This window comes from Rhinolophus ferrumequinum, chromosome 6 (assembly GCF_004115265.2).
Source record: "Rhinolophus ferrumequinum isolate MPI-CBG mRhiFer1 chromosome 6, mRhiFer1_v1.p, whole genome shotgun sequence".
NCBI lineage: Eukaryota > Metazoa > Chordata > Mammalia > Chiroptera > Rhinolophidae > Rhinolophus > Rhinolophus ferrumequinum.
Genome location: NC_046289.1, coordinates 43,387,476 through 43,414,461, shown reverse-complemented (window position 1 = coordinate 43,414,461; position 26,986 = coordinate 43,387,476). Strand labels below are relative to the sequence as shown.

Sequence of the window (26,986 nt, the reverse complement as noted above, 5' to 3'; positions counted from 1 at the left end):
TTTACAAAAGGGAATTGCAAATAATGAAAAAGCGTATTAGCATTGATGGGAGATGATGCTAATCTTCAATTAGCATCGGCGTTTTTATTCATTTATTTAGGAGAGCCTTTCCGACACAGTGGCTGCGCACACACGTGGCACGGGGACAGGTTCATCCGGTGGGTTTATAACTGCCTTATTGCGGAAACCAGCAGGAGACGACCAGGATGTTCACCATTTCTGGCGCATGAACTTGTGTTATTCTGAGCGAGAGGTGGGCTGTTTGTTTGTTTGTTTGTTTTTTCTTATTGAACATTTTTGGCTCAGAGGAGAGAGAGTTGAGTTGTAGTTCCATCCCTGCCTGCACTGTCTTTGTGACCTTGGCAAACTCCCAGGCTCTCTCTGGTCTTTCATCTTCTGCAAAGTAAAGAAACTGCCCTAAAGATGATCTTTCACATCTTTCAGCTTTGACATGCTGTGATTTTTGTAAATAGGTAACTGAAGGACTTTTTTTGAGACTGTAATTAGCAAGATGTAAAAATTCAGCATTTTTTCTTTTATGTTTTAGAAGGGTGGGGCGTGCCGGTCATTCTTGGGGCATGAAGACGCAGGGACAGGCCACAGGGGCTGTTGTGGACCTAGGCTGGGACCTGCTGAACCATACAACACTTGCCTCTGAGCCTGAAGGCTCAATGTGGAGGAAGGGGGTGGGTAAGTGAGAGGGGTGGAAATGGGTTTTATGTGGCATGAAGCTGCAGGAGAGGCGACACATGGAGGGACCCAGTGAGAGAGAACTAAGGGTATCCTGATTTCCAGGTACGTCCTGGTCCCCATAGACCCTGATGGGACAGACGCTGAAGGAGTGTGAGTGTCAAGAGGACTGGCAGTCCCAGCAGTCTCAGAGCAGCGGTGAGGCCTGGCTCCTCAGAGTTGTTGGCTGCTCTCCTCTCTGCAGAACCAAGGTGGCCTGAGTCCCGACAGTCTTCCCTAAATGGGGCTGCAGAACCCCAAGAGATGAGAAATGGTTCTCCTACTCCTGTCGGAGGTGGTACTTCCCACCACTCTGAGTGGGAGAGAACAGAACCAGCTTTAAGTTCATTTTGAACAATGAAGAACTGGGCTGTTTCATAGTGAAAAAATGTCAGTGAAGACACGAGCTCTTAGGATGGATTCTCTAAAGTGATAGTATTTCCCCTACAGCCAGAGAGCATTGAGTGTTTTCATGTATCATTTCATTTGAAGTAAGAAGGGCCAGGGACTCCCATCAGCCCCACCAGAGGGAGGAAGAAGCAGGGATGTGGAGAGAAGCAGGCTTGGCCTTCTCTGCACTGGGAGCTCTGGGAGTGAATAGCATTTGTGGCTTCAGGAGGTGTTGCCCTAGATTGTAGGGCAGCGACATGCTGAGTTCATAGGCCTGAGCCAGACATAGAGCATGGCTGGAGGGGGCCTGGGTGTGATGGAGGACCCATCCCAGGCTGCCAGAAGTCCCTTTGAACAGCTCATGCACTCAGGTAAGCCTTGTTTTTGTAACATCTCATTTCAAGTGTACTCTCACCTAAATCACCTCAGTGTGAATAAGTCCAAAGTTTCCTCCTTTGCCTCCTAGTAAAGGAGGCTGGGAGTGGGGGTGGGGCAGGCAAAACAGGGTCTGTGTGCCCATAGCTCAGAGAGTGGCCTGAGGGAAGAGGCAGGGTCAGCTGTAGCCAGCAGACCCCTCAGAGGGAGTTTCTCCTTCCAAGCCTCCTAACCCCGTGTGCCTGGAGCTCTTGCTCTTCTGGCTTGGCCCTTGCTGTAGTTAGATCAGTTCTAATCCATCCCAGGTGCTCAACCAAATGGCGCACTAATCCTGCTTGCGTTTGGAGGGGGCACACAGCCCAGGCCTCACCTTTCACTCTCCCCCAGATCTCTTTTTTGTGCCTGGAACTTAAATATCTGCCCATTTTCCCACCCGTAGGATCGTGACTCTGCTGCCTGCTTGGCGGGGCTGTTTGCAGACGAAATGCAGATTTGAAATGTGAAAGGCCTTAGCCCATTAAATGAGCTGATTCATGTGACGTGTGTAGGTCCTGGGCTTGGAAAGTACACGGGAGGTATGAACATTCTCAATACATAGCCACGTCCTTACTCTCCTTTCTTCTTTCTTTAATTTTGCAGTCATCTGGATGAAACTTTTTTAAAAAGTGAAAACAGCTCCTTTTTTGTTTAGCTACTACAGAGACAGTTTCTTAGCTACAATGAAAATTTCTTTTGTAGTAGCTCCTTTTCTTAGCTTTTCTTTTTTTCTCCCTTTCCTGGCTACTATCGGGACTATTTTCACCGAGAGGTCTTTAATCCTTTGGGTTTGAGTTACTGAAGGCCCTGGTTAAAATGCAGTTACGTTGCCGGGAAGGGATACCACATAGACTCACTAACTCCTCTTCACTCAGCTCAGTAAGGGTGAACACAGGGCTTCTGATGTTCTCTACCTCATTTCATTGTCTCTAAGAGATAAGCACAGGGGAGTGTATGATTCCTATTTTACTGATGGGGAAAACCGAGGCCTAGAGAGGTAAAGTGACACAGCTAGTGGAATTTGCTCTCAGAAATCTGACTCCAAGGGCTAACTTTGTACCTAGATGGAATATAGGAGCACAATTTAAGAGGTTCTGGGAAGCTCTCTCTAAAATCTCTCTCTGTTGCTGTAAATCCTGCCATTGAGACATGATTATTTTGAGCCGTCTTAAGGGTGCACTGATTTCATTCAAGACCCTTTTTCTCTGGCAATCCCAGGATGGCCTAAGAGCAGGAGATGCTGAGGTGTAAGGTTTGGAAGGTATGCTCTGAAAGAGGGTGCAAAAAGAATCGCCAAGTGCAAATACAAAGTCTGCCAGCATCTCTGTGACTCTGTCAGTTTCTCTATGTGGGGTTTCAGGGTGGGAGGACAAGTGTGACACCTCCAAATACTCACTGCCCTGGAGTCCAGATATCATTCAGCCCCCAGGTTGCACTGACAGTAAAACTGCAGTGGCTTTGAGCCAAGAAGGGCCATATTTATGTCCCAGCAATGAGTCTCAGTTTCCTCATATCTAAAACAGAAATAATGCTTTCCCTACTTTGTAGGCTCAGGAGGCCCAGTGAGAAATTCCTCTGTAAAGTGCTGTACAGCGGAAGGTAGGAATATCTGCTTGTTAGACACCCAGTCTAGCCTCAGGCGGTTAAATGCTTCCCTTACCTGGTGAGCAAGGCGTTTGTGCCTCAGGAACAGACCTACAAAATATGAGCACCACGACGAACCATCACAATGTATTAATATTTTCACACCACTTAACTCTCATTAAAATGTACTTTGCTGAATTTAATATGTGATTTCAAATGACACAACATATTAAGTGCTTAATATACTAGAAATTATGAAACTATTATCGTGTTGATGCTATATGAAATAATTAGACTGAATTAAACTTTAGCAGCCAAGTGAAGGAAAGACTTCAACTTATAATGTCTTAAAGTAGCTTAAGCCACTACTCTAATCCCCAAAATAAACATCAGAAATTAGGATCCTTAAATAAAAACTGAACCGTAATCTGTACTTACACCAGCTCTTCGGGGCTTTGGTGATGCAGCGCGTTGTTGCCTTGGGCAGGTGAGGAGCCCCGGGAGCCCCGCCAGGGCAGGGTGTCAGGTTTGGGGCGTCAGCTGCTGTTCCCGGGGCCTGGTGGAAGGATGACTAGAATGGCTTCGGAAGGAGTAAGGCTTTCTCCTGAAGTGACAGATTGGTCTTCTTTGCCCCAAATTAGCCTATAGACAAGTTAAAATTGATAACAAACCCACCTTACTTAACCTTTATTGAGTGCTTCCTTGATGCCAAGCGTTTTATATGCATTTTCTTATTTAATCTTCACAATATATCCATGTTATAAGCCACCATTTTCAGATGAAGAAACTGAGACTCTAAAAGATGAAGTGAATCATCCAAGCCTTTATAATCAGAATCCAGTGCCCACCCCTCTATCATACGTGGCCTCCTCATTATCTAGTGTGCGAGTGTGCGTATACCACTTCCTGTTTTAATAATAATCCAGTGACCAAACACATTAACGTACTACCTGACAGTGACTCACGACCTATATCTTTTTTTTTTCATGCTCATAATTGAAAACTTTAATTTTTCTTAGTCACAACCTAGATCTTTATCACATTCTAGTCATGGAATGGAGGGATCGTGATTTGAGAGTCTCACTTTAAATAGGATGCAGCCTGGCTAATGTACGCAGGACGTTCTCTGTGTTTGCTGCTCATTCAGTTCAAAAAGAATGAATTCATTACCTCCTGAGTATCCTGACATATACTGATGTGTAGCTGTCATAAACAAGACAACTTAAAAAGAGTAAGGAATATTTTCTATCAGAGAGAATACTAATTGCTTAGCTATTTAAGATGCCATGTCTCAATTACTCATATGAGCTGGAAAACACTCATCCTGGGTTGTTTGAAAAATATAAATGTGAATGTGGAGACTTAAATATATTATCAGTTACTGGCCAGCAAAAATAATTTTAATGGAAGCAGGGAAACTTACATCAAGCAAACACAGGTTTATATTGAACTGAAAACAAGTATTTTCCATAAGTGTCAGGATTAGGTTCTGCCTCATATAAGAGAGAACCAAATAACAGTGGCTTTAAGATGACAGAGGTTAATGTCTCTCTTGCATGAAACAAGTTGTTTTTCAAGGTCTGGTTTGTCGTCTCCACTGTGGTCCAGGGTTAGACTCTTTTGTCCTTTAGGGCAACAACTCATAGTCCAAGGTGGCTGCTGAAGCACCAAGTTCCAGGCATTAGGAAGGAGGAAGGTGGCAAAAGCAAAGTCACACATGACTGCCCTGAATAAAATCTGTGACTAAGAAAGAAGAAAGTGGCAATGAATGGGCAGTGAGCAGTCCTTGGAGTACGACCTGGCCATCACATAGAAGTTGGCCAGTGTTACTCTTGGCTGTTGCTCTTCTTCCTTTCTGCAGAGCATCAAGAAGGGGGAAGGGAAGTAACATTTACTAATAGCATATAGGGTTCCAGAGACCGTGCTGGACAGTTACACATTATCTCATTCAATTATCCTGTGTGGGCAGCAGAGCGGCAAGTCAGGTAAAAGGGGATGCTATCACTTGGGGTGAGGCTCTACCCACATGTGGAGGTCAGGAAGCAGGAGGAGGAAAGCTGGAATGTTTGCATGAGAAGCCCAAGGGCTCCTGCGAATGAAGGGATGGATTAAACCTCCAACATTTGTTCTTTGAGATTCAAGTTCTTAAAAATTTTCAGCGCGGATAAGATGGCAGGGACCAAATTCCATTGGCAAGAAAGCTAACGCTATGCCTTTAAAATAAAATACAGTTGCCATGAGTGTAGAAAGGGAAGAGATTTAAATATTAAAAAGATAATAGAAAAATTGACAAAAGATTTGAATAGGCATTTCACAAAATGGGAGCTCCAGAGAGCCAGTGTGAAAGCATATTCAACCCCATTCGTCATCAGGGAAATGCAAAATGACCTCACAGTTAACATTGAGAAGTCCGTAATACCAAGTGCTGGTGAGGAAGTAGAGCAATGGAGGTATGAGAATATATGGCTGGAAGGAGGAGAAATCGTGCAACTGAAACCAGAGGGCAACCGAGTCCGGGGCTCATGCTGCCTGCGCCTCTCAGCCGATAGACCTACACAGAGCTGGGCTGTAGGATAAGCGTTTATTGTCAGAGCACCAATGAGCTGAGGACAGCAGGTTAACACTTTCAAAAACTGCCTTCCCATTCTCAGACTGGCTTAGGGTATTTAAGGGAAAATCTGGGTGTTCCTCCAGAGGCTACCTGACGGTTCCCTGGGGTCTGCGTGGAGCCTTCCCTGTGGCAACGTGGTTTTCCAGTGACGTCAGCAACCCAGGAACAATGATGGGAGTAGCCTGGAAAGAATGCTAGCCCATAGAGATTGTGATCAATAAGCCTAAGGGTATTAATCATAAGTTTCAGGGTAATTTTCTAAAACTGGGAACTGGAAAGGGGAGATTTCGAGCTGAAGCCGCAGGGGGATCTCTTGTTAAGCTGTAGGTTAAGGAAAAGGTGAGGCCGGGGATGCTGCGAGGCCCCCCTCTATTATGGGGGGTCCCAACGGGGCCCTGCTTCACAACCACTTTGAAAAGGTATAGTCTAGTTTTATTCTGTCGACACCTTCAAGATGGTAAAACATCTTTCTCGAACCCATGTTTCTCTGACTATCAGATCCCAGATAAAGCTATAATTTTTGCCTCCCTTACAAGGTAAGGAGAGTACAGCAGGGATGGCTTGTCCCCTCCACATTGTCTGGGGCCTCAGCAGGAAGACTCAGAAGCTTGAGTCTCTAGCCTGGTGTTAATCATCTGAAGGCTGGTTCACCTGTGGTTGGTGCTGGCAGTCACCCAGCGGGGGGCCTGTCTGGGGCTATTAACCACAACTCCCACACATGGCTGCTCTTGTAGTCTGGCCTTCCTCCCAGTATAGGGGCTAAGTTCCAAGGGCGAGTGTTCCCTGAGAGAGAGAGAGAGAGAAAGAGCCAGGTAGAAGCCATATTGCCCTTTATGTCCTAACTTCAGAAATCATTCAAGGTCACTTCTGCTCCATCCGATTGGTTGGGCAGTTACAAAGTTCTGCCCACATTCAGTGGAAGTATATCGGTTTCACTTTGTAAAGTCAAAATGTGCGATGCTCACACATACACACATGTACAAATACATATTGTTAACCTGAAAATAAAAGGCCTTTCAAAGTGAGAGGCAACAAGCCTCTTATTTGAAATAAAAAAGAATAGTTATTTGGGAAGCATAGATTTAGGCAGAAGCCCAAATAACGTTCCGATTAGGAGACCAAGACAATGGGTATTTGTGAGAAAGGGAAGGGGAACAATTACGTCAGTAGAAGGAAGGCATTCCTATTGGTGTAGACAATGTAACAGTGATGCTAATTCTAAAGATTGTTTTTAATTTTCAGTCCAGTAGTCATCAGGCTAGTAGTCATAATATCTAATTTCTTGTTATCCTTTCAAATAGGTCTTTGGGACACAAGGTTGCTTTAGGTTCAGTCCAGAGGTTATTTTGCCCTGTTTTAATATTCCAAAGGTTTGGGGTATAACATGTGCAAGGCAGTTCCTCTGGCATGGCAGCTCCGAATCCATTTTATTTTATTATTATTTTTAATTATTTCGACTCCATTTTAAAGTGGGGTTCATTTATTACATATTTTTTAAACAATATACATACAAACATATATACTGTGTTTCCCCGAAAATAAGATCTAGCCAGACCATCAGCTCTAATGCGTCTTTTGGAGCAAAAATTAATATAAGACCTGGTCTTATTTTAATATAAGACTGGGTATAATATAATATAATAATACCGGGTCTTATTTTAATATAAGACTGGGTATAATATAATACAATACCGGGTCTTATATTAATTTTTGCTCCAAGAGATGCATTAGAGCTGATGGTCCGGCGACGTTTTATTTTCGGGGAAACACGATATGTTTGAAAAATACAATCAGCCATACTGCATTTCCTTAAAGTCTTGATTTTGATGTATGTTTCAGGCAGTTGGAGTATGTATTTGAGTAATTCTTTCAGGAAGATTGCATGAGTGAATATTTGAAAGCATCCATAAAGTCTCAATGTGTAGCATGTAAAGCCACCATCATCTTTCTTATTTAGGAAAAATAAAAATAATATAGGTTCACTTAAAATAATTCAAACTTTGCCAAAAACAAAACAAAAAAAACCTCTCAAAGGTAATGAAAACCCTCCAAAGCGCCACCTAGCATATATTATTATTACTCTAAAATGGGATCATACTCTCCATATTGTTTAACATGCTTGATGGAGTGGATTCCCTTTCTCTCCCACTTTCGTAAGTGATCTGTGAGTGTCTCCTCCTAGCAGTCCTGAGTAGCGTGACCAGCTGGATCTGCTATATTCATCTGAGATTGTATGACGCCTTCATCCTTGATTAGCAACCTGACTGTGTAGTATATCCTTGGGTCCCAGTCTTTCACAGTACAATGAATGAGTCCAGCCAACAGCAGAAATGTTCAGGGACCTGCAAAAATTCAGTCCAGTGGATAGTCCGTTGACTTGCCTCCTCGCTGTGGAAGAAGCCAGTTTTGTCTCCATTTGCACATTCATTTCAATATTCCTGATCTATAAATGTGCCTGTTCTTTACATTCATCTTTGAACTGGTTGTAGCATCTTACTGGGTCCTTGGTTAATAATGAGTTAAATAAAATCTTTAATATGTGTTCATTTTATATCTGTACAAGAGTTATGATTTTACCTTTTGTAAAAAAAAGTATCCATTAACAGTTCTTTCCTGAAAAGTTGAGAAACAATGTATTCAATATTATAACAATGTAACAGGCATGATATAATGCTATTTAGACAATAGACTTCAAATATGTATGTACAATATGATTAGAACTACATTTAACATTCTTATGTAAAAGAGGACTGGAAAAGATAAAGCAAGGTGTTTCAACTGCTTGGTACTTTTCTTTATTACATTTTCCACAAATTTAAAAATATGGGATGATGCCACCTTTATAAGCCTTTTTTTTATTAATGGAGTAATGATGGTTTTAGGGATCTTGAAGGGCTGGAGCGGGGCATCCTGGCCTCTGCACGGCCTCTGGGATCAGCAGCGCGTTCTGCTAGGTAGTGAGGAAGCATATAATGATAGTAATAGAAATAATGAAATAATGAGCACATATAATGTCCCAGGATTTGTGCTAAGCAGTATCTAATTTAACCCTTACAACAACCCTAGGACCTGCTTCTGAAAAATCACCTCACTGCTGAATCCATTGCACTGTGACTTTCTGATTTTACACTTAGAGGGAACTTATAAACTTAAGGTTGGGGTCTCCTTGCTGTCTTGATATCTATAGGTTGAACTCTTGCCTCAGCCACTACTGCTCCCAGTTGGGTGAAGTGGGCCTCACTTTCCTCATCTCCTTAAATGGCCATCCTGCAGCCTGCCTCATTTATTATGACAACGTTAAACTTCATCGGAGTCCCATTCTCCTAAAAGGCAGCAATAATTAACAAATTCCCCCAGCTCTTTAAGTTCTGGGGAAACAGCTAACCGCAAAGGACCACGGTGCTCTCCCATATTCAGAGAAAAGAAACCCTGCCCATCATTTCTTACTATTCCCATAAAATTATTTGATGAGCGGATGGCTGTCTTGTTTACTTGTCTCTCTAAACCTCGGCCCCCATCCTTTTCTTTGAGACTTTCCTCATTAATGAACATTCTCCATATTGCAATAGCCTAAATAAAATCTTCATTGGCTGGTGCCTTTTGCATTCACAATTACCAGAGGTAGTTGAAAGCAGTCAGTTGGGTGGCGTATCCGGAGTCCCAGGTTCCAGTCTTGGCTCACCCATGCCTGGCTTCTGCTTTGGGCAGGTTTCAGGTCTCAGTTGAAAGCTCGCTGAGGGCCCCTTGCTTGCAGGATAAGTGAGTGGCTGCGCAGCCCCTCATCCCCTGCGCGGGGAGGCGGGGCCTTGCGAGCAGCTGTAACTTTTGCACGCTGCCACCAGAGGGCGGAGGCTCCGCCGAGGAAGGCCCTCGGCTCTGCAGCGGCTTGCTCCTGCAGGGCTCTGGAAGTGGACACCATGCAGGGTTTTCAGTCCTCCAGCGCTTTTACTAGCTCCTTCTACTGCTATCCCCTGCTCCCTCCGCTACGCCTCAGGGGCCGCCTTCATACTCCCGTGCCCAGATATCCTCCTCTGCCGATGCTACTCACAAGACTTGCGTGTGTGAGAGTGCAAGACTTTTGCGGGTGCAAAAGCCAGCCTTGAGCCTCCCGGCCTCTAGCTCTTATCTAGTGCCAAGGTCCCTTCCCCTCTTTCGGTCCTCTGGCCCCCTTCTCCAGACATGAAGAATTCCGGAGGCCGCTGGGAAATGGGGAGGAGAGGCAGAGGGAGGAGCTTTGGACTGCTTTTGGGCGAAGCACTTCACCAGTCACACCCATCAGCTATTTAGAGCACCACAATGGCCCCTTAGAGTGGGCCAGGCAACAACTGTTACCCCATCTGAAAGATGGGGAAACAGGCTCCTGGAGAAGAAGTGATTAGCCCCTGGTTGCATAAGTAGCTAGTAAGTGGCAGAATTAGGACAGGAATTCAGTTCTCCAGGCCCGAAGCCCCCAGCCTTGAGGAGACGGGCCCAGTCGGAGATGGATTATTACTTGGCAGAATTAAACTTGGGCTGCTCCAGCAGAAAGGGGCCCGGGACATATCTGAAGGCAGAGACCAAAATGCAGCTGCTTCAAGGACACAAATTGTAGAGTTTTATGTATTGACATGGTAAGATGATCACGTTTGCTTTTTAAAGTGTACATGTCTATATATGCATTTTCAAAGCAAATATAAATAGAAAAGCCAACTGTCCACAGTGGCTGGCTCTGGTGGTTAGGATCTCAGTAGTGGGAAGAGGATTTTCATTTTCTCTGTATTGTTCAAATTATTAATTACTATTATATATAAACCAGAAAGAAAAAGTATCCTATTTCTGTTTGGCAAAACGTAATACCTCCTTGATAAAGAGTTGAAAAATGCAAAGGAGAATGAAGAAAGTAAAATTCATCACTAATGTTCCTTCCCCCATAGATAGCGATGTTTTGATTTCTCTCTCTACAAAATGTAAATAACAGTATTAGCTGTACAGGAATGTTGTCAAGGATGAGAGAATGTATATAATAGCTAACATTCCAGAAGTGTTAGCTATTTTTATATATCACAAAATCAGCACCATACTATATACATCATTTATATACTGTTCTTTTCACTTATAACGTTGCTTCATAAACAATTTCTCGTGTCAGCTGTTCTTTAAAAATTATATTTTAGTGCTTGCACAAAATTTCATCATATTTAAGTACAATTTATTTAACCTATCCCCTACTGTTGAACCTTTAGTTTGTTTCCAATTTTTGCTGTTAAAATAACAGTGAGATTAACATCTTTAAACATCTCTTTTTGTTGGCATTTCTGATTACTCTTTAGATGGATTTCTAGAGGTAGGATTACTGGGACAAAGGGTGCAAATATTTTTTAGGCTTTTGATTCAGGTTACCAAATTACTTCCCAGAAAGATCTTGCCAATTTGCACTCCCACCTGCGGTGTGTGGGACTGCCTGTCCCACAGTCCACAAAAGAGGGATTTGGGGAGGATGAGTGAGATTTAATTATGTTGTTAGACTGAGGAGAAGAAGTCCTGTAGGGAGAGAGAGTTGAAATTTCAGGAAAGAGAGGGGAATGTCTAAAGAGTGAGGTCCCTGGGAGAAGAGGAGGGGGGGGGTTTGGAGCACATTTATAGGGCTCGCCTTGGACTTAAGAAGGGACACTTCATTTTCTGACACTGGTGGAAAGAGGTGTGATTGGATGTAGATACACAGTCACTGTAAGTGGGCAGGTGAAATTCAAGAGAGCTAGTCCCTAGTGGTCCCCTGTACTCAATAAAGTAGTCATCTATTCAAGGGTTAAAGGTGAGGGCTATGAGGGAAGAGATTTGTGGAGAGGGATGGAAACTTAAGGAAAGTAAAAGGGTTGAAGGTTGAAATGGTTGACATTGTGGTGGCACCGTTCAGGGCTGTGTGTACTTTATAGCCCTGAGTAAAGAAAAAGGTAAGCACATTAATTTAAACCAAATCTTTCAAAAAATGTGGTAAACAGTAGAAAATGATGGGACTGGGGATCATGGTAATAAAAAGTTTATGAATTTCTGGAGTTGTACCAAACTTTCAAGGAACAGTTAATTCCTATTTTATGTAAGTTTTTGCAGAAAATTGAAAAAAGAGTAAAAGTTGTCGAGATGATTTTATGAAACCGGTATAATCTTGATTCCAAAATTAGTAAGGTCAAAACAAGGAATTAGGCTCATTTCACCTACGATATAGATATAAAAATCGTAAATAAAATATCAGTTAATTAACCTAGTTATATTCTTAAAAATACATTTTGATCAAATAGGGTTTATCCCAGGAATTCTGAGTTGGTGCAATGTCAGAAATCACTTCATTAATAAAGGGAAGTCATACTATTATCTCGATGAAGAGAAAGCATTTGATAAAGTTTATCTCTTATTTACAATTAAATAACAACTTAGCAAACTGGATATAACAAACATCCTAAACTTGGTAAAGGTTACATAGCAGAAGCTTAAAACAAACATTACACTTCAAGAAGAAAATTTAAGTGCATTCTCTTTAATGTGAACAAAATAAGGAATCCAATTCTATTGCTACCAGTCAGTATGTAATAATGGAAGTTCTAGACAAAGCTGTCAGGGAAGAAAGACTAAGAGAGAGAAGGATTAGGAAAGAAGAGGCAAAACTATCATTATGTAAAGATAATATTTCAATTGCCTTGAAAAACAAAGAGAATCAACAGATAGACTGTTAAGAGAATTTAGTAAAATCACTACATACAAGATTAACCTAAAAAAAAAATCCATAACATTTCTCTTCACCAGCAGTAACCAACTTCTATTCACGATAACAAAAAAGAATGTACAATATCTAGGAATAAACTTGAGCATATACAAGAAACCTATGGAGAAAAACTTTAAAACTCTAATAAAGGACGTAGAAATTAACCTAAATAAATGAAGGGAAGTTTTATGCTCTTGGATAGAATGACAATATTATACAGGAACCAGTTTTTTATGAATTAATCTATAAATGTAATGAAATTCCAATAAAAACTCCATTCTAAAATTTCTATGGACAGACAGGACTAAGTCAACCTTACCAAGGAAGGGTAAAGGAGCAGACCACAATAAAGCCACGTAAAAAGCTGAACAAAGCAAAACAATAACATTGTTTTAGCACAAAAACAGACCAACAGACTATGGAAAAGAATAGAAAACTCATAGTCAAGCCATGAGTTTGGGGGGGAGGCATCACAAATCAGTGAAGAAGGGCGGATTAAACCAGCTTGCTATAGGGAGAAACAGGATCCCTGCCTGATACCAAATAAAAAGATACTGTACATGATGAAAGACCTAAGTGTGAAAAAACCCCCAAACCTCTAAAGTTAATAGAAGAAAATACTATAATAGAGAGTCTTTGGCACCTGGGTTGGGAGAGGGACTCCTTACATAAAACTTCAAAAGCACAAACCAGAAAGAAAATATGATTAATTTAATGATGTCAAAATTAAGGATTTTTGTTCAAAAGAGGATCCCATAGACACACAATGGGTGATAAAATGGGAGAAGATACTTGTAAATCTAAAAGTGATAAGAGATTACTACGTAGAATATACAAGTAACACCTGAAAACCAATAAACAAGAGAGACTTCCAGTTTCCGGTCTAGCAAGTAAAGAGCTTGGGAGTCTGCACTCCGTCCTTAAAAGTAAAATGCTGAACAAATTGAAAATAAATAACTATTCTTAGATCTGTCAGAGCTCTGGAGACTTCTCTGTCAGAAATGGACAGATCTACCAGGCGGAAAATCAGTGCGGACAGAGTTGAACTCAATAAGGTCATCAATCAAATCGCTATAAATTGGTGTCTACAGACTACTTCACAGCTGGACAATACACATTCTTCTCAAGTTTATATGAAACATTCTCCAAGATAGACCACATTCTGGGTTATAAAATACACCTTAATAAACTTAAAAAATAGAAATGATACAATGTCTGCTCTCACATGGCAAAGGAATTAAACTAGAAATTACTAACAAAGTAGCTGGCAAATCCCAAGACACTTGGAGATCAAATAACACACTTCTAAATGACACATGGGTCAAAGAAAAAGTCTCAAGAGAACTTTAAAATACTTGGAACTAAATGAGAATGAAAGTACAACTAATCAAAAATTGTGTGATGCAGCACTGCTGAGAGAGAAATTTTTAGCATTGATGAAAGGTCTAAATTCAGTGATCTAAGCTTCCATCTTAGGAAGCGAGGGAAAGAAGAGCAAATTAAATCCAAAGTAAGCAAAAGGTAGCAGGCCCTAACAAAAAAAATGGAAAAGTTTATCAACAGGCAGTTTCTAAAATTAGTAATCCAATTTGAAGAGAATCATTAAGAATTAAAATCATCAGTAATCAGATTCTCAAATTTATTTAAGAATCCACTCCTGTAAACAAAAAAGTTCATTGTTTACAACAATTAAATCACCTTACACCTATTAGACTGGCAAAAGTTGGAAAGCTGGAAAATGCCAAGTGCTGGCAGGCATAGGGATGGAGGCGCCTTCGTGTGCTGCTGGTGGGGATGCAGAATAATCAAACTTTGTGAAGAGCAGTCTGGCACTACATAGATAGTAGATGTGCATAGCCTAGGACCCAGTGAATACACTCCTGGATGGATGTAGCACACAAATGATCACAGATCCATCAGAGGATATGGCTTAGAACGATGCTGTGTCAGTTCTGATAATGGGCGATCATAGACAATCAGTTGTCCATCTGCAAAAAAGCAGATGAGTAAAATGTGGAAGATGCCCATGGTAGAGTGTAGCAGGACCTTAAATAATGTTATTTTGTTCAATGTCGTTTCATTACAATGTTGATGAAATGCTGGAGGAACCTAACTCTTGTTTATATCGATTAGCCTATGGTAAAACTGGTTTCGCTATACCTTGTTTTGCTTAAAATCTCAGAACCTATCAAGGACATTAAGTGAGGGCAGCAGTTAGAGAAACGAGAGATTAGGTACATGTGTAGCAACATGAATGGACCTTAAAAAGCAGTGCTGAGTGACAAAAGTAAGAAGCAGAATGAGATGAATAACTCAATACCATTTATATAAATTAAAGTACATGCACATACTTTTGTGATTTATTGCAAATATTTTTAAATCAATTTAAAAAATGCATATGGGGTGGGGGAGGGATGAATAGGCAGAGCACAGGATTTTTAGGACGGTGAGAATACTTTGTATGATGCCATAATGATAGATACATGTCATTTTCCATTTGTCCAAACCCACAGAATGTACAACACCTAGGGTGAGCCCTAATGGAAACTATAGGCTTTGGGTGGTTATGATACGTCAATACTGGTTCAGTCATTTGTAACAAATGTACCTTCTGGTGGGGGATATTGTAAATGGGGGAAGCTATGCATGTAAAGGAGGCAGGAGGTAGATAGGAAATCTCTGTACCTTCCTCTTAATTTTTCTGTAAACCTAAAACTGCTCAAAGAAAAAGTCTTTAAAAAGTTTTAAGTAAAATTTAAAGAATGCATATACACACTGCTTGAAATGGATTATAAGCCTAAATCTAGGAGCTAAAACAATTGAATATCTAGAAAAAATAGGAGAAAATCTTTGACTTTGGATCAGGCAAAGGCTTTTTAGGCTAAAAAAAGCATGATTGGCAAAAGAAAAAAATGGATATGTTGAACATAAAATTAAAAACATCTGTTTTTCAAAAGACACTATTAAGAAAATGAAAAGGCAAGCCACAGCTTGGGGGAAATATTTACAAAGCACACAGATGATAAAGAATTTTGTGCCGGTCATCAATTTTTTTGATTCTCGGCTCCAAATTCACCCATCTTTGCCTGCTCTGTGATAATTAAGGTAGGTTGGGTAAATATTTTACCTGTGACATTTGGTATGCTGTTACGCCAGTAGAGGGTGCCGGAGAGACACCGAAGGAGGAAGGAGTTTTCTCTTCCAGCTTCCTGTGTCCTGCGGAGTGTGGGCTCTGCGCTGCCTCTTGCAGGATGCAGCTTTCTCCGTTGCCTGGCTCCTGCAGAGGGCAGCTTCCCCAGCTCCCAGTTCTGGTAGCACAGGGCAACCAGCAGTGTCCAGCTGCTAGAAGCTTCCCTCAGCACCTTGTCAAAGTGGCATGACTGAATCGCTTCTCCCAGCACCCCTCAAATGACTGACTGTGCAGTGAGTTCCATGGTGTGGCACCTCTCTCTGGACAACATCCCCACACAGTGCAGGTTTCCAGTATCCTCTCAAGAGCCACCTCATTGTCTCAACCATCAGTGAGCCGCGCTGTGCTCTTCCCCACACGTCTGGAGCTCCTCTTCAGACGCTCCATCCCAGCTCTGCCGGCAGTGGCTGTCCCTGTCTGCTAGTCCTGTATTCATCACAGTTGTCCTTCTTTAACTCTTACCAGTCAAATCCCCATCATTCCAATCTCCTGTTAATAATTCTCCTGATTGGACGCTGACTGATACTGACTTATCTCCAGAATATCTGAAGAAACCCCACAACTCAATAGTAAAACAAACAGTCCACTTTAAAAATGAACGCAAGATTTAAATACTTACCAAATAAACTACATGGAAAGCAGATAGGCACATGAAAAGATTCTCCATATGATTAATCATTAGGAATTGCAAATTAAAACCTCAGTGAGATACTACTGCATCACAAATGTCTCCCGTTAAAAAATCTACAACTACCATTAAGGATGCAAAGCAACTGAAACTCACGTATCACTGGTGGGAATGCAGTGCCAAGCGGCTCATCACTTTGGCATACAGTTTGGCAATTTTGTATAAAGTTAAATAAATCTACACTTATGAATATATCTCATTGTTTTAATTTGCAGTGACAAATGATATTGAGCATCTTTTTATATGCTTATTTGCTATCTGTTTATCTTTGTGGTGAGATGTCTGAATAGATGTTTTGCCCATTTTTAAATTGGCTTGTTTGGGTTTGTTTTTTTTACTATTGAGTTTTAAGAGTTCTTTGTGTATTTTCGATGCAAGTCCTTTATCAGATATGTGTTTTGTAAATATCTTCTCTCAGTCTGTGACTTTTTCCTTCTCTTAATAGTGTTTTTTGCAGAGCAGAAGTTTTTAATTTTAATAAAATCCAACCAATTATTTCTTTCATGAATCATGCCTTTGGTGTATATAAAAAAAAATCATTGCTAAACCCAAAGTTACCTCGATTTTCTCTTTTCCTCCAAAAGTTTTACATGTAGATCTAAAACAAATTTTGAGCTCATTTTTGTGAAAGGTGGAAAGTCCATGTCTAGATTATTATTTTTTTTTCCTGCTGTGGACATCCTGTTGTTCCAGGACCATTTACTGAAAAGACTATCCTTGTGAATTGCCGTTGCTCCTTTTTTCAAAGATCAGTTGACTGTTACTGAATATAAATTTTACTTCAATAAAATTGACTCAAGAAAAAAGTACATGCCCACAAAAACCAAAACTACATATTTTTCAAAAATATAAACAAAAGTATGTACTTTAAACACAGTAGAGTGACTGCCAAGATATGTAAGATGGCTATAAAAGAGAGTGAGTGAATGAATAAATGGAACTAAGTGAGGAACCTTGCACAGACCCTTGATGGTAATTTTGTGATATTGAAGGTTGCTACTAAACTCCTCTCTCCTTCTTCCTGGGCCCCAGGCAACTCAGCTAAAAACTGCATTTGTCAGTACAACCCCCACGCCCCCCCCCCCCGTGGATTCCCCCTACAACCCCCTTGCTACTTGCTATATGTGACTAAGTTCTCACCAATGGGATGTGAGTAGAAGTGACTGTGCAATTTTTATATTCTTAAAGATCCTCCTCACCTTCCTGCTCATCAGAAATGCTGCAGCCTTAAAACTCAACTGGAGCAGCCTTAAAACTCATGTACTGAAAATAGCAGAGCTGCTTATCTGGGTTCCTTCGTGTCTGGGTTCCTGCGTGACTTTGAGGAGCAGAGCATCCTTCCTGGAAGGTGAGACTACATCAGCACCTGTGGGAACTGCCAAAGCGGGGATAAAATGGGGCTGAGTGAGATCAACAATTGTTCCTCCTTGAAAAACAACCCTTCCCACCCAGTCCTTCCATGGTCTTCACTCTTACTGGCTATGATCGTTCTTGGTGTGGCGTGGTGTCCTAAGGCCCACCAATCTATTCTGGAACTGTCCGCACTGGCGTTTGTGGCCTCCAGTACCAAGTTCTGGTTATGGTGTAAAAGGTGAACGTGAGCAGCCCCCTCCCACCCACCCCTCCACCAGCACATGTGCACAAAACGCACACACTGGATTCCTGGGCACAGAAGGAGAGGAGGGCAGTTGTGGAGGAGTGAGGATTACGGTGAAGTTGGCTGATATAGGCAGGTCCATACTTACTCATTATAGCCTGACATTCTAGAAGTTACTTACCACCACCACCACCCCCAAAACTGAAAAGTAAGTACCACAGTGACATTCATAACTCACACGAAGTTAGGGTCAAGTTTTGCATTGTGTGTTCTTTTGAACCTTTTTGCATCATTTTGTTTTGAGTGTGCCTCTTATAAGACGCAAATGATTTTTTTTTTTAACCCAAACTGTGAGTCTTCGTCTTCTAATAGGGGATTTAACTCATTTACATGTATTATTTAAATTATGTATTTGGGTTTTGGTAGTCTTGCTTATGATTCATGCTTGTTTATGATTCTGATTACTTTTTTCCTGTCTTTGGTTGTGCAGATTGCATTCGGTTTGCTTTTATCTTGCTGTGATTTGGAGGATAGATATCCTATATTTTTAATTCTACCAGGTTTATTTTAAGTGTTTAAAAATATATTTTTTTAGTTTCAAAATGATCCTGCATCTTTGTTATCAAGCCTATTCAAGGCATAACAAAATATCAGTGTTCTTCTAAGAAATATATTTATTTGTATCTGTACCTTAGCAAGTCACCTCCAAATGAGATGATACAATTTTTCCCCCTTTATTGGCTTAGAGGTAGTATGGTAAGGATTTTGGACTTGGTACAAAATAAATATATAATTTATCACACATACTGTTACTCAGAAGTCCAATTCTGATCTTCTTCAGTGATCCTTTTAAATTGCAGCTGATCTTGTTTTATTAGTACTTATTGATAATGTGATGATTTTTCTTTTGTTTCTCAGCCTTTTTTACCCCACTGACATCACATTCTCATGTACATAACCTGTCTTTGAGGAATATTAAACATTTTGTAGAGAAGTAACATAAATAGCCACTCATACTTTTATTGGCATGATAATCTACAAAAGCAATTTATAAACATGTGAGTGGTAAAATCAGCCCTTTAAAGGACTTTTTAAAACATTGTCATTTTATAAGGAAGGTACATAAATATAACCAACTTAATTTGTTTTAATGAGGCTTTATTTATTTTTTAATTCTTTAATTTTTCAAGTACAATTGACATTCAATATTATATTAGTTTCAGGTGTACAACATAGTGGTTAGACATTTATGTAACTTATGAAGTGATCCCCCCAGAAATCTAGTGCCCACGTAATACCATATATAGTTATTACAATATTATTGACTATATTCCCTAAGCTATACTTTACATCCCCATTACTATTTTGTAACTACCAATTTGTGCTTCTTAATCCCTTCACCTTTTTCACCCAGCCCCCTGACCTCCCTCCCAACTGGCAACCATCAATTTGTTCTTTGTATCTGTGAGTTTGTTTCTATTTTGTTTTTTAGATTCCACATATAAGTGAGATCATATGGTATTTGTCTTTCTCTGTCTGATTTATTTCCTTTAGCATAATGTTCTCTAGGTCCATCCATGTTGTCTCAAATGGTTAAGACTACATTCTTTTTTATGGCCAAGTAATATTCCATTGTATGTATGTACCACATTAATGTGAAGATTTAGTTAAGTTAAAAATTGTCTTTTAATAAATTTTATTTTTTCCACATCTTCACACCATAGATAATAGTAGGAAAGAAACAAATATGTACTGTTGCAGAATAAACGTGAGTTAATCTTATTTACCTATTTAAAACTATAACAGAATTCAAACATACATATTGATGTACTATGATTATGACAAATTATACTTGCACTATCAGTTTGTTTTAAGGTTTGGTAATTGTCACTGCCATGTGGTTCCTAATGGAAATGATCCTGGGGTCATGCGCTTCCTGTGCCTTCTAGATGTGCTCTTTGTGTTTGATTCATCTCCCCTGCCTCCTTCCTTGTTAAGAATTTTTCTGTGGGTAAAATAAGAAGAAAATCAAAATAAGTGTAAGAATCACAACTCACAGGCATCAGCCTTCCATGTATATCTCATTGGCCTCGGTGGCATCAGAAGGCCGCTTGGAGGGAGCCTGGGAAGTGGCATATTTTATCTGGGCCCACTGTCACTTTCAACAAAATGTCTCTTAATAAAGAAGGGCAGCACATAATTGCATACTGTATCCATGAATCCTACTTTGCTTTTTTCTCTTAACTAAATGATTCAACGTGCTTTTCCTTCTTAGAATACAGACTTGCAGTATGAGATTCATTTGTTTATATTGATACAACAAATGAAAATGGGTTGCTTCTTTAGGTGGTAGAGACTAATTGCCTTCAATATCCATTTCTGCCGTTTTTAGAACCACTGATTTTTAGACGGACACAAAGCCACCCAGAATAAGATTAAATTTCCAAGCATCCTTTCAGGAAGATGTGGCCATAGGACGAAGCTGTGTCCCATGAGTTGAGAGCTGAAGTGATATGTGTACCTTCCAGGTCCTGCCTTTGAAGAGGACATGTGTGCCTTCCCCTCCCTCTTTTTTCCCTTCCTGCTGGCTGTGAAGTCACATTATATTGCACGTGATAATCTTGGTACCTGGCATCTGTTAAAATTATAATTTTAACAGATGCCAGGTACCAAGATTATCACGTGCAATATAATGATGAAATTTCATATTTAGATCATATAACTAATGCTTATTTGTGCACAACTGTAGATTTCCCTTGATAATAAAAATAATATATTCACTAAATAGTGTTTTGCAAGCAGTCCCTCCCACTTAAGTTGGTAATGACACGAGCTCCCATTACAGCCAACCCTGGAGAAATGCAGGGAGAGAGAGAAAGGACAAATTTGGTGTTTGCTGTAATCATTTGTGATGCTGTAAAACTAAGGGCCGGCCCTAGCTGTGTGTTCCCCTTCTTCTCAATGTCTAGGCTGAGGGGGGTGACTACCAAAGGACCTCCCAGGAATGTGACTCTTTCTCTCCCTCTTTTTCTCACTTAGGCCACTTGAACAAATTTGTAAAAATTCCTCTTGACAATAAGGAGAAAATCAAAGATGTCTCCATGGCAAGAACATAGTTAAGGTATGGAATATTGTGTTTTATTTAATGAGAAAATAAAGGTGTCGTGTTAAGAAATTAGGTTCACTTATTGACCCCCATTAACAAATATTAAATGTTACTCATCAAAAGTGCAGTGAAGTTATACCTAAAATCATTAAATATGAAACTTCTAACAAACTTAAGCAGTTAAGGCTAATATTAATGAAGATAAACTGGGGCTGGAGGAGAAGAGGACAAAGTGGGGGAAAGAAGGGAGGGAGGGGGAAATTTTTCTTTTTGAAATCTAAAGAGCCCTGGAACCTGTAGAAATTCAGCCTTGTCTTGATACTGTGGGGTGAGGGTGGGATGGCGGGTTACAAAGAATCAGATCCCTTTTCCAGGTCCTGAAGCAGGAAATTTATTGTCTGCTCAAGTAGATGAGATACACAATTGCAAAGTCAAATGACAGAATGGGACGATACTATAAGAGATGTCACCAAGGGGATATGTTATGCCGCATGTTGAGTACACAGCAGGAATAAGAAATATGTATTCCTCCAAGGGGGCAGCAGTAGTCACGATGGGTTGGAATGGCCTGGAAGGTTCTCCTCTCTCCTTTCTTTTCTCCTTGTTCCAGGCACTGGGGGATACAGCCATGAACGAAACAGAGAGAAATCCCCACCCTCATGGCACTTACCATCTAGTGGGGCAACATAGACAATAAACTAAATAAATAAAAATAATAAAGTGTATAGGACAGTGATAAGTGCTAGGAAAAGAATAAAACAGGGAAAAGGAATCAGGACTATTGGAGGGTGTAATTAAATTTGGTGGTCAGGGAAGGCCCCACAAAGAAGGTGACTTGAGTAAAAGCTGAAGGAGGTGAGGGAGGGAACCATGTAGGTAGCCGGAGGAAGAGCATTCCAGGGAGAAGGAACATACATGCGAAGCAGTTACTCAGAGCCTACTGTGTGCTCACATGACAACAATAGCAATATGTGACTATTTGCCAAACCATCTTCAACAAACATTTAATGCCTACCGCAAAGACAGGGTGATTTTTCTTTCCCAGAAGTTGGTAGGTTGAGGGTACCTGGGGGATAGGTTACAAAGAACCAACAGCAACGTTTGCATTTTTAAAAGAAGACAGCCTCTTAACCCAAGGGAGGGGTCGTGGTGATGGAGTCCAATAATGACTTTCCAGTCAGTGTGATGGCGCGGTGGTATAGGGAAGGGAACAATGATAACGGGACGGAGATTCTGCTGCAAAGCTCTCCATGAACCACAGCTTAGGGCAACTGATCTGCCATTCTGGGTGAAGATCCTTCCGCGGCTGTAGGCAGCTGGGCTCCTGGAAGCCGCATTCCCAAGAAGAGAAAAGCTCCCCAATTGGTGTTAGATGTGATCAGAGACTCATTGCACACCTCCCAACCGCCTCAGATTACCGGGCAAAGTTGGCTCTAACAACGTTTGGAGAAGGCAGGCCCATCCTTGCAGGCTAGCCTCTATAATCAGATTCTGGAGGAGTTGGCCTCCCTATAAAATACTGCAAAAGGAGGCAACAGTAAGCCCTTGTGGGCCTCTAGCCTCAGGGTGAATGTATTTCATCCCCTAGAACTGAGTGACCTCCCAGTGCCTTGATCTTTCATCCCTAAAATGGGAATAATAGTAGTAGCAGCTAGCTCATAGGGTGTTAACAAGAATCGCAGCCCGCAATTGGTGATAGCATTATTTAGTACTAATAATTATTAGTAGTAATAGTTCTCAGAATTGTTACATGGATTGCAGTACATCTGAATAAACAGACTTTAAGGGTGGCAGTAGAGTGGTTAAGAGTAGAAGCTCTCAGTGTGACCACCTGGGTTTGCATCCAGAATGGCCACTTAGGAGCTGTGTGCCCTTGGACAAGTTACTTAACCTCCCTGAGCTCTCTTTCCTCATCTATAAAGTGAAAAAAAGAATAGTGCACATGTCATTACCTGGAAGGAGGCTGGGCCCAGCTTTCTATAGCCAGAGCATCGGTGCTGTCCAAGGGCTTGGGTAGTTAGGGAGTATTTGTCTACTAATAAGACAATTATATTATTATGTCAACAGCACCTAGTACCTCAAAGGGGTGTTAGGAGGAACGAGCACTTGTAGAGAAATTTGTAACAGTGCCTGGCAATAACTATGTGCCATTATCATTGTTATCCCCATCTTGTAGATGAGGAAATTGAGGCCCAGAGAAGTTAAGAGACCAGACCCTAGGGGCATGCAGCTTGTAGGTGGCAGGGCTGGCACTGGAATCCAGGGGTTCCGTGGTCGCCAGTCACCTGCCTAGCCTGGGAACTAGACAACTCTTCCTCGGCCCCTCCCCCCAACCCCCAGGCTCCCTGGGAACGGAAAGCTGGCTGCCCTCCAAGACCCAGGGGCCCTGGAGCCCTGCCCCCGCTCCACCCTCCCCCATCCTCAGAACAAAGTACACTCGCCGCGGGAACATTCCAGCCCACTGATGGCCAGGCGGGCGCGGCGGCCACGCCCCCAGAGCAGCACAGGGCGTCAGCGCCGGGGGCGAGCTCCGTGCCCGCTCCTGGCCCCGAGCCCGCCGCGGGTGCAGACGCAGTTGCACCGGAGGAATTCTCTCTTTCCTAACCTCCGGGACACAAAACTGAAAAGGCCTAGGGGCACGGTGGGTGGAGCAGATGCCGAGGACGGCATTTGCCCAGCGGACTCAGAAAGCTGCATTCTCTGCGGCGCCAACGCTTCGCCGGCCTCTGGGGCGCTGGGCCGGTTCACCCCGACTGCCACACTTCACTCCTTTATATGAAATTAATGCATGCTTTTGTTAAGAAAATAAGGGTAGATAGAACTAGGAGAAAGATCTCATGAATCCTACCACTCTGAGACAACTGCTATTAATTTTGGTTATGTCCTTCCAGACTTTTCAATGCACAAAAACACTCAGGTATATTGACGTGCAAGGAAAGGATCATGCTACTACTATACTGTTTGTTTTTTTTAACTTCATAGACTTTGGTTTTCAGAGCAGTTTTAGGTTTACAGAAAATTGAGATAGTGCAGTTCCCTTATACTGCATCCCCACCCTCAGTTTTCCCTGTTATTAGCGTCTTGCATTAGTGTGGTAACTTTGTTACCATTGATGAACCAATATTAGTACATTATTAAATAATGCCCATACATTAAGCTTCACTCTTTGTGCCACAAAGTTCAATTTTGATGAATGCATGGCATCATGTATTCACCATTACAGTATCATACACAATAGTTTCACTGCCCTAAAAATCCGACTTTCTTATTGGTCCCTCCTCTGAACTGTGCAACCACTGGTCTTTGTACTCTCTCTCTAGTTTTGCCTTTCCCGGAATGTCATATAGTTGGAGTTACATAGTAAGTAGCCTTTTCAGACTGGCTTCTTTCACTGAGCAATATGCCTTTTAAAGTTTCTCCATGTCTTTTCATGGATTAATAGCTCATTTCTTTTTATCACTGAATAATATTCCATTGTATGAATGTACCACAGTTTGTTTATCCATTCACCTTTGGAAGGACATTTTGGTTGCCTCCGGTTTTTGGCAGTTATTAGTAAGGCTGCTGTAAACATTTGTGTGCAGGTTATTACACTGTTTTCTAGCTTGCTTTTTTTCAATTATGAATGGCTTTCAGTATTGTAAATATAGACATATATCATTTTCATGGTGACATAAGATTCTATCACAGTTTAGTTAACCAGCCCCAGTTGTTGAACATATAGATTGTTGTCTCTGATTCTGACCTCGTAAACCTGCCCCAACTAATTGGTCTACACTTGACAGTCTCTTGTAGTTAAGGCTTGGTTGCCTGATCCTTTTGTGCTTAAATGTCAGATATCCCACTTACTTACTGTGTGACCCTGGGCACCTGGGCAAAGTCTTTAATTCCTGATGACTTGGTTTTTCATCTGTGAAATGGGAATAATTATGGTACTTATTGTGAGAATTAAATGAGCTGATACATGTAAAGTGTTTAGAACAGTTTAGAACTTGCCACATATAAACCCATAAAATTTAGCTCATTATTTATTATCTTTTGAACACCCACTGTGTGTCCTGAACTAGGCATTGTGCAAATTATCAAAGATTAAATCATATATGTAATCGTATCCTCAAGGAACTTTGGTTTATCCCCATTAGGGGGATAACACAAAGTACAGTAATACTGTTTTCTCTGTGCCAGGAACTGTTCTGGAGCCTGGCAGTAGTAGGGCTGGAATTTGTACAGAGGTGTGGTTCTAACCGCCACACTACTCTGCCTTTCTTTACACATAATTCTAATACAAAACACAAAGCAAGATGGATCCTAATAAAGTGGAGATGAAGAACAGAGAATTCAGGGGGCCCAGTGATGGCTTCCAGCTGGGCACACCATCGAAGGCTTTATGTTAAAATCCATTCATTGAACAACACCGAAAGAGCGTATCTATACCAAGCACAGCCCTAAGCACTGGATGAATAAAGAGGCAAATAAAACTAATGGGGAGAATATAATCTAGTAAGAGAGACTGGAAACCAAGTCAACAAGCAAATGTCAGATGACAGCTTGTGACACAAGCTACAAAGGAAACGCAGGCTGCCATGATGGATACAGGAGGCATAGTAAGAGATTGCAGCCTTAATCAGATTTGTCTGGGAGGGGCCTTCAAAGTGGGAGAAGACTTTGAAACAGAGAACTGTAGGATGAGGAACCAGCCATGTGAGGAATTGTGTGCAATACTCTAGCAGCAAGAACCAACAAACTCCTGGAGGTAAAGGGGTTTTTGGTGTGTTCTAAATGCTATCAAAAGCCATTGTGGGAAGAGGTCAGGGAGCAAAAGGAAAATGGCTAAAGATGAAGTTGCAGAGTAGACACGGACCAGTCTAAGGACACAAACTTCAAGGGAATCAGGGGTTTTGTAGAGGAAAGAAATAATAATTAGTCTAGAAAAGGCAAAGAAGAGCCAGGAGGACTGCTACCCCACCTGCAGGCCTGAGGTACATAGGATACAGGAGAAAAACCAGCCACTACATGAGAGGGCTGCAAGAAAATCAATGTCCTCAAGCAGAACCAGATTTTACTGAAAGCAAGAGGAGGGGCAAATGAATGTTTGGAGAAGAGGTTGAGGATTTAGGGCATTTTGCTGAGGATTTAGCGTGAGTTCCAGGGTTACTGGTTGAAGAATGGGGGAAGTAGGAAGAGTGGGAAATTGGATTAGATTAAGGAATGTGCGTAAATCTAGGTGATGATGGATGACCATCAATGGATGTTGAATTTTATTACTATTTCTATTGAAAAGCAATTATATAATTCTTTATCCTGTTCATGTGGTAAGTTTTAATCATTTTTTAAATTTATGTCAATCTTACATTCTTGAAATAACACAAACTTTCAGGACATATTATCTTTTGTGTACATTCTTGAATTCACTTTGCTGCTGTTTTGTTGAGGATTTTTTGCATCTGTGTTCATTAGTGAGATTGACTTATACTTTTCACTTGTTATCCTTGTTAGGTTTCAATAACAAGGTTATGTTGGTCTCGTAATTTGAGTTTGGGTATGTTTTTTCTGTCTTCTGGAAAGTATGTATAATCATAGTATTTTTTTTTTCTTAAATATTTATTAGAATTTGCCAGTGAAGCCATCTGAGACTGGAGTTTTCTTTGTTGGAAGATTTAAATTATAAATTCAATTTCTTTAACAGATATTGTACTCTTCCAATTTTCTATTCCTTCTTTGTTGGTTTTGTAAGTTGCAGTTTTCTAGGAACTTTCTCAACTCATTTTTATTTTATTTGAAGAGATCAGATTGTTCATAACTTATTATCTTTATGTCTATAGGATCTGTAGTGATGTCTTTTTTTCATTTCTACTATTGGTAATTCATGCTTTTACTCTTTTCTTTACCAATTCTTCCATTTTATTGTTTTCACAAACCAGTCTTTTAACTTTGATCATATTTT

At 41.0% G+C, this 26,986-nt stretch overlaps 2 long non-coding RNA genes across 6 annotated transcripts in view; one reads left to right on the top strand and one right to left on the bottom strand.

The window, feature by feature from the left end:
- LOC117024176 (uncharacterized) overlaps window positions 1–26,986 on the top strand; it is a 52,905-nt gene that overhangs the window by 1,399 nt on the left and 24,520 nt on the right. For 3 of the 5 annotated variants that reach the window (XR_004423317.1, XR_004423315.1, XR_004423316.1), the window contains exons 1-3: window positions 9,999–10,335; window positions 17,528–17,687; window positions 20,976–21,057. This is a non-coding gene — a long non-coding RNA (uncharacterized LOC117024176). Of the gene's footprint in view, window positions 1–162; window positions 254–9,998; window positions 10,336–17,527; window positions 17,688–20,975; window positions 21,058–26,986 lie in introns of those variants that run through there. The other 2 variants (XR_004423319.1, XR_004423318.1) reach the window with 2 other exon arrangements.
- LOC117024177 (uncharacterized) lies at window positions 8,499–9,907 on the bottom strand. The gene is made up of 3 exons (XR_004423320.1): window positions 9,774–9,907; window positions 9,342–9,627; window positions 8,499–8,672 (listed from the first exon to the last, which is right to left on the bottom strand). It is a non-coding gene; the product is annotated as an uncharacterized LOC117024177 (long non-coding RNA).